Raw genomic sequence first — 7,392 nt, 5'->3', positions numbered from 1 at the left:
TCTATATACATGTGTGTACAGTATGTGTGTATATAGTGTGTGTACAGTGTCTATATACATGTGTGTACAGTATGTGTGTACAGTATGTGTGTATAGTGTCTATATACAGTGTGTGTGTACAGTATGTGTGTATATACAGTGTGTGTGTACAGTGTCTATATACATGTGTGTACAGTATGTGTATATACAGTGTGTGTACAGTGTCTATATACAGTGTGAGTACAGTGTCTATATACATGTGTGTACAGTATGTGTGTATATAGTGTGTGTACAGTGTCTATATACATGTGTGTACAGTATGTGTGTATATACAGTGTGTGTAGTGTCTATATACTTGTGTACAGCATGTGTGTATATACAGTGTGTGTAGTGTCTATATACATGTGTGTACAGTATGTGTGTATATACAGTGTGTAGTGTCTATATACAGTGTGTGTAGTGTCTATATACAGTGTGTGTGTACAGTATGTGTGTATATACAGTGTGTACAGTGTCTATATACATGTGTGTACAGTATGTGTGTATATACAGTGTGTGTAGTGTCTATATACATGTGTGTACAGTATGTGTGTATATACAGTGTGTGTAGTGTCTATATACAGTGTGTGTAGTGTCTATATACAGTGTGTGTGTACAGTATGTGTCTATATACAGTGTGTACAGTGTCTATATACAGTGTGTGTGTACAGTATGTGTGTATATACAGTGTGTGTAGTGTCTATATACATGTGTGTACAGTATGTGTGTATATACAGTGTGAGTACAGTGTCTATATACATGTGTGTACAGTATGTGTGTATATACAGTGTGTGTAGTGTCTATATACAGTGTGTGTAGTGTCTATATACAGTGTGTGTGTACAGTATGTGTCTATATACAGTGTGTACAGTGTCTATATACAGTGTGTGTGTACAGTATGTGTGTATATACAGTGTGTGTAGTGTCTATATACATGTGTGTACAGTATGTGTGTATATACAGTGTGTAGTGTCTATATACAGTGTGTGTAGTGTCTATATACAGTGTGTGTGTACAGTATGTGTGTATATACAGTGTGTACAGTGTCTATATACATGTGTGTACAGTATGTGTGTATATACAGTGTGTGTAGTGTCTATATACATGTGTGTACAGTATGTGTGTATATACAGTGTGTGTAGTGTCTATATACAGTGTGTGTAGTGTCTATATACAGTGTGAGTACAGTGTCTATATACATGTGTGTACAGTATGTGTATATACAGTGTGTAGTGTCTATATACAGTGTGTGTAGTGTCTATATACAGTGTGTGTGTACAGTATGTGTGTATATACAGTGTGTACAGTGTCTATATACATGTGTGTACAGTATGTGTGTATATACAGTGTGTGTAGTGTCTATATACATGTGTGTACAGTATGTGTGTATATACAGTGTGTGTAGTGTCTATATACAGTGTGTGTAGTGTCTATATACAGTGTGTGTACAGTGTCTATATACATGTGTGTACAGTATGTGTGTATATACAGTGTGTGTAGTGTCTATATACAGTGTGTGTAGTGTCTATATACAGTGTGTGTACAGTATGTGTCTATATACAGTGTGTACAGTGTCTATATACAGTGTGTGTGTACAGTATGTGTGTATATATAGTGTGTACAGTGTCTATATACAGTGTGTGTGTACATATAGAGAGGAGACAGGAGTCATGAGAAGGGATCACCAATAACATCACTTTATTCATCAATATAAAAAACAAAACACAAACCATTTACAAACAATAAGAACCGATATTTGCTGCTGTGTCCCGGGGGCAGAGGCCGATCTCCAGGGTGTCGGGGGGCCGAGGCTGATCTCCAGGGTGTCGGGGGGCCGAGGCTGATCTCCAGGGTGTCGGGGGGCCGAGGGTGATCTCCAGGGTGTCGGGGGCAGAGGGTGATCTCCAGGGTGTCGGGGGCCGAGGGTAATCTCCAGGGTGTCGGGGGGCAGAGGCCGATCTCCAGGGTGTCGGGGGGCCGAGGGTGATCTCCAGGGTGTCGGGGGGCCGAGGCCGATCTCCAGGGTGTCGGGGGGCAGAGGCTGATCTCCAGGGTGTCGGGGGCAGAGGCTGATCTCCAGGGTGTCGGGGGGCAGAGGGTGATCTCCAGGGTGTCGGGGGGCAGAGGGTGATCTCCAGGGTGTCGGGGGGCAGAGGCTGATCTCCAGTGTGTCGGGGGGCCGAGGCCGATCTCCAGGGTGTCGGGGGGCAGAGGCTGATCTCCAGGGTGTCGGGGGCCGAGGGTGATCTCCAGGGTGTCGGGGGCAGAGGCCGATCTCCAGGGTGTCGGGGGGCCGAGGCCGATCTCCAGGGTGTCGGTGGGCAGAGGGTGATCTCCAGGGTGTCGGTGGGCAGAGGGTGATCTCCAGGGTGTCGGGGGGCAGAGGCTGATCTCCAGTGTGTCGGGGGGCCGAGGCCGATCTCCAGGGTGTCGGGGGCCGAGGGTGATCTCCAGGGTGTCGGGGGGCAGAGGCCGATCTCCAGGGTGTCGGGGGGCCGAGGGTGATCTCCAGTGTGTCGGGGGGCCGAGGCCGATCTCCAGGGTGTCGGGGGCCGAGGGTGATCTCCAGGGTGTCGGGGGGCAGAGGGTGATCTCCAGTGTGTCGGGGGCAGAGGCCGATCTCCAGGGTGTCGGGGGGCCGAGGCCGATCTCCAGGGTGTCGGTGGGCAGAGGGTGATCTCCAGGGTGTCGGTGGGCAGAGGGTGATCTCCAGGGTGTCGGGGGGCAGAGGCTGATCTCCAGTGTGTCGGGGGGCCGAGGCCGATCTCCAGGGTGTCGGGGGCCGAGGGTGATCTCCAGGGTGTCGGGGGGCAGAGGCCGATCTCCAGGGTGTCGGGGGGCCGAGGGTGATCTCCAGTGTGTCGGGGGGCCGAGGCCGATCTCCAGGGTGTCGGGGGCCGAGGGTGATCTCCAGGGTGTCGGGGGGCAGAGGCCGATCTCCAGGGTGTCGGGGGGCAGAGGCTGATCTCCAGTGTGTCGGGGGGCCGAGGCCGATCTCCAGGGTGTCGGGGGCCGAGGGTGATCTCCAGTGTGTCGGGGGGCCGAGGCCGATCTCCAGGGTGTCGGGGGGGCCGAGGCCGATCTCCAGGGTGTCGGGGGGCCGAGGCCGATCTCCAGGGTGTCGGGGGCAGAGGGTGATCTCCAGGGTGTCGGGGGGCCGAGGCCGATCTCCAGGGTGTCGGGGGGGCCGAGGCCGATCTCCAGGGTGTCGGGGGCCGAGGCCGATCTCCAGGGTGTCGGGGGGCCGAGGCTGATCTCCAGGGTGTCGGGGGGCAGAGGCTGATCTCCAGTGTGTCGGGGGGCAGAGGCCGATCTCCAGTGTGTCGGGGGGGCCGAGGGTGATCTCCAGGGTGTCGGGGGGCCGAGGCTGATCTCCAGGGTGTCGGGGGCAGAGGGTGATCTCCAGGGTGTCGGGGGGCAGAGGGTGATCTCCAGGGTGTCGGGGGGCCGAGGCTGATCTCCAGGGTGTCGGGGGCAGAGGGTGATCTCCAGGGTGTCGGGGGGCCGAGGCCGATCTCCAGGGTGTCGGGGGGCCGAGGCTGATCTCCAGGGTGTCGGGGGGCAGAGGCTGATCTCCAGTGTGTCGGGGGGCAGAGGCCGATCTCCAGTGTGTCGGGGGGGCCGAGGGTGATCTCCAGGGTGTCGGGGGGCCGAGGCTGATCTCCAGGGTGTCGGGGGCAGAGGGTGATCTCCAGGGTGTCGGGGGGCAGAGGGTGATCTCCAGGGTGTCGGGGGGCCGAGGGTGATCTCCAGGGTGTCGGTGGGCAGAGGGTGATCTCCAGGGTGTCGGTGGGCAGAGGGTGATCTCCAGGGTTTCGGGGGGCAGAGGCCGATCTCCAGTGTGTCGGGGGGCCGAGGCCGATCTCCAGGGTGTCGGGGGGCAGAGGCCGATCTCCAGGGTGTCGGGGGGCCGAGGCCGATCTCCAGGGTGTCGGGGGGCCGAGGGTGATCTCCAGGGTGTCGGGGGCAGAGGGTGATCTCCAGGGTGTCGGGGGCCGAGGGTAATCTCCAGGGTGTCGGGGGGCAGAGGCCGATCTCCAGGGTGTCGGGGGGCCGAGGGTGATCTCCAGGGTGTCGGGGGGCCGAGGCCGATCTCCAGGGTGTCGGGGGGCAGAGGCTGATCTCCAGGGTGTCGGGGGGCAGAGGGTGATCTCCAGGGTGTCGGGGGGCAGAGGGTGATCTCCAGTGTGTCGGGGGGCCGAGGCCGATCTCCAGGGTGTCGGGGGCCGAGGGTGATCTCCAGGGTGTCGGGGGCAGAGGCCGATCTCCAGGGTGTCGGGGGGCCGAGGCCGATCTCCAGGGTGTCGGTGGGCAGAGGGTGATCTCCAGGGTGTCGGTGGGCAGAGGGTGATCTCCAGGGTGTCGGGGGGCAGAGGCTGATCTCCAGTGTGTCGGGGGGCCGAGGCCGATCTCCAGGGTGTCGGGGGCCGAGGGTGATCTCCAGGGTGTCGGGGGGCAGAGGCCGATCTCCAGGGTGTCGGGGGGCCGAGGGTGATCTCCAGTGTGTCGGGGGGCCGAGGCCGATCTCCAGGGTGTCGGGGGCCGAGGGTGATCTCCAGGGTGTCGGGGGGCAGAGGCCGATCTCCAGGGTGTCGGGGGGCAGAGGCTGATCTCCAGTGTGTCGGGGGGCCGAGGCCGATCTCCAGGGTGTCGGGGGCCGAGGGTGATCTCCAGTGTGTCGGGGGGCCGAGGCCGATCTCCAGGGTGTCGGGGGGGCCGAGGCCGATCTCCAGGGTGTCGGGGGGCCGAGGCCGATCTCCAGGGTGTCGGGGGCAGAGGGTGATCTCCAGGGTGTCGGGGGCAGAGGCCGATCTCCAGGGTGTCGGGGGCCGAGGGTAATCTCCAGGGTGTCGGGGGGCAGAGGCCGATCTCCAGGGTGTCGGGGGGCCGAGGGTGATCTCCAGGGTGTCGGGGGGCCGAGGCCGATCTCCAGGGTGTCGGGGGGCAGAGGCTGATCTCCAGGGTGTCGGGGGGCAGAGGGTGATCTCCAGGGTGTCGGGGGGCAGAGGGTGATCTCCAGTGTGTCGGGGGGCCGAGGCCGATCTCCAGGGTGTCGGGGGCCGAGGGTGATCTCCAGGGTGTCGGGGGCAGAGGCCGATCTCCAGGGTGTCGGGGGGCCGAGGCCGATCTCCAGGGTGTCGGTGGGCAGAGGGTGATCTCCAGGGTGTCGGTGGGCAGAGGGTGATCTCCAGGGTGTCGGGGGGCAGAGGCTGATCTCCAGTGTGTCGGGGGGCCGAGGCCGATCTCCAGGGTGTCGGGGGCCGAGGGTGATCTCCAGGGTGTCGGGGGGCAGAGGCCGATCTCCAGGGTGTCGGGGGGCCGAGGGTGATCTCCAGTGTGTCGGGGGGCCGAGGCCGATCTCCAGGGTGTCGGGGGCCGAGGGTGATCTCCAGGGTGTCGGGGGGCAGAGGCCGATCTCCAGGGTGTCGGGGGGCAGAGGCTGATCTCCAGTGTGTCGGGGGGCCGAGGCCGATCTCCAGGGTGTCGGGGGCCGAGGGTGATCTCCAGTGTGTCGGGGGGCCGAGGCCGATCTCCAGGGTGTCGGGGGGGCCGAGGCCGATCTCCAGGGTGTCGGGGGGCCGAGGCCGATCTCCAGGGTGTCGGGGGCAGAGGGTGATCTCCAGGGTGTCGGGGGGCCGAGGCCGATCTCCAGGGTGTCGGGGGCAGAGGGTGATCTCCAGGGTGTCGGGGGCAGAGGGTGATCTCCAGGGTGTCGGGGGGCAGAGGCCGATCTCCAGGGTGTCGGGGGGCCGAGGCCGATCTCCAGGGTGTCGGGGGGCCGAGGCCGATCTCCAGGGTGTCGGTGGGCAGAGGGTGATCTCCAGGGTGTCGGGGGGCAGAGGCCGATCTCCAGGGTGTCGGGGGGCCGAGGCCGATCTCCAGGGTGTCGGGGGGCCGAGGCTGATCTCCAGGGTGTCGGGGGGGCCGAGGGTGATCTCCAGGGTGTCGGGGGGCAGAGGCCGATCTCCAGGGTGTCGGGGGGCAGAGGGTGATCTCCAGGGTGTCGGGGGGCAGAGGCCGATCTCCAGGGTGTCGGGGGGCCGAGGGTGATCTCCAGGGTGTCGGGGGGCCGAGGGTGATCTCCAGGGTGTGCAGCCTCTGCCCGCGTCTGGGCGGGGCCTCGTCTGGTATGATGGACCAGCGTAAAGTACAATACGCAGAGGTGTAATGGCTGCACGTACAGTGTGCACCATGTGTCCTCACAGCCTCCCCACCACGTGACCTCTTTCACGGACTGTGGCCTTTTGTGCACTTTTGTCATGCCAGTGATTAAACAGAAGAATAAACACAAGGAGGGGTAATTAATTCTGGGCAGGGAGTCAGGACATGACACAATCATCAGTCACAGCCTCGTCCACGCCCGTCCCCCGAGTCCTTCTCCTAGAGCTGCTCACACTTCCTCCAGACAAGGCAGCAGCAGCTCTGAGGAGAGAGATCAACACACACAGAGGTAAGAAACACAGGACGTACCGACACGACACGCTGCACACCGACACGACACGCTGCACACCGACACGACACACACAGAGGTAAGAAACACAGGACGCACCGACACGACACGCTGCACACCGACACAACACACACAGAGGTAAGAAACACAGAACACACCGACACGACACGCTGCACACCGACACGACACACACAGAGGTAAGGAACACAGAACACACCGACACGACACGCTGCACACCGACACAACACACACAGAGGTAAGAAACACAGAACACACCGACACGACACGCTGCACACCGACACGACACACACAGAGGTAAGAAACACAGGACGCACCGACACGACACGCTGCACACCGACACGACACACACAGAGGTAAGAAACACAGAACACACCGACACGACACGCTGCACACCGACACAACACACACAGAGGTAAGAAACACAGAACACACCGACACGACACGCTGCACACCGACACGACACACACAGAGGTAAGAAACACAGGACGCACCGACACGACACGCTGCACACCGACACGACACACACAGAGGTAAGGACGCACTGACAGGACACACCGACACGACACGCTGCACACCGACACGACACACACAGAGGTAAGGACGCACTGACAGGACGCACCGACACGACACGCTGCACACCGACACAACACACACAGAGGTAAGGACGCACCGACACGACACACACAGGACACACCGACACGACACGCTGCACACCGACACACACAGAGGTAAGAAACACAGGACACACCGACACGACACGCTGCACACCGACACAACACACACAGAGGTAAGAAACACAGGACGCACCGACACGACACGCTGCACACCGACACGACACACACAGAGGTAAGGACGCACCGACAGGACACACCGACACGACACGCTGCACACCGACACGACAC

At 60.0% G+C, this 7,392-nt stretch overlaps 1 protein-coding gene across 1 annotated transcript in view; it reads left to right on the top strand.

Moving 5' to 3' along the window:
• Positions 1-6,318: 6,318 nt before the first annotated feature.
• LOC138671453 (aldehyde dehydrogenase family 3 member B1-like) overlaps positions 6,319-7,392 on the top strand; it is a 231,869-nt gene continuing 230,795 nt past the window's right edge. Inside the window, exon 1 of the mRNA XM_069759634.1 lies at positions 6,319-6,469. The gene's annotated coding sequence lies outside the window, so the exon portion shown is untranslated. The remainder of the gene's footprint in view (positions 6,470-7,392) is intronic.

The sequence above is a fragment of the Ranitomeya imitator genome, chromosome 3, assembly GCF_032444005.1.
Source record: "Ranitomeya imitator isolate aRanImi1 chromosome 3, aRanImi1.pri, whole genome shotgun sequence".
NCBI classification, from domain to species: domain Eukaryota; kingdom Metazoa; phylum Chordata; class Amphibia; order Anura; family Dendrobatidae; genus Ranitomeya; species Ranitomeya imitator.
The sequence above is the reverse complement of the archived record's forward strand: the minus strand, read 5'-3'. Positions and strand labels throughout refer to the sequence as shown.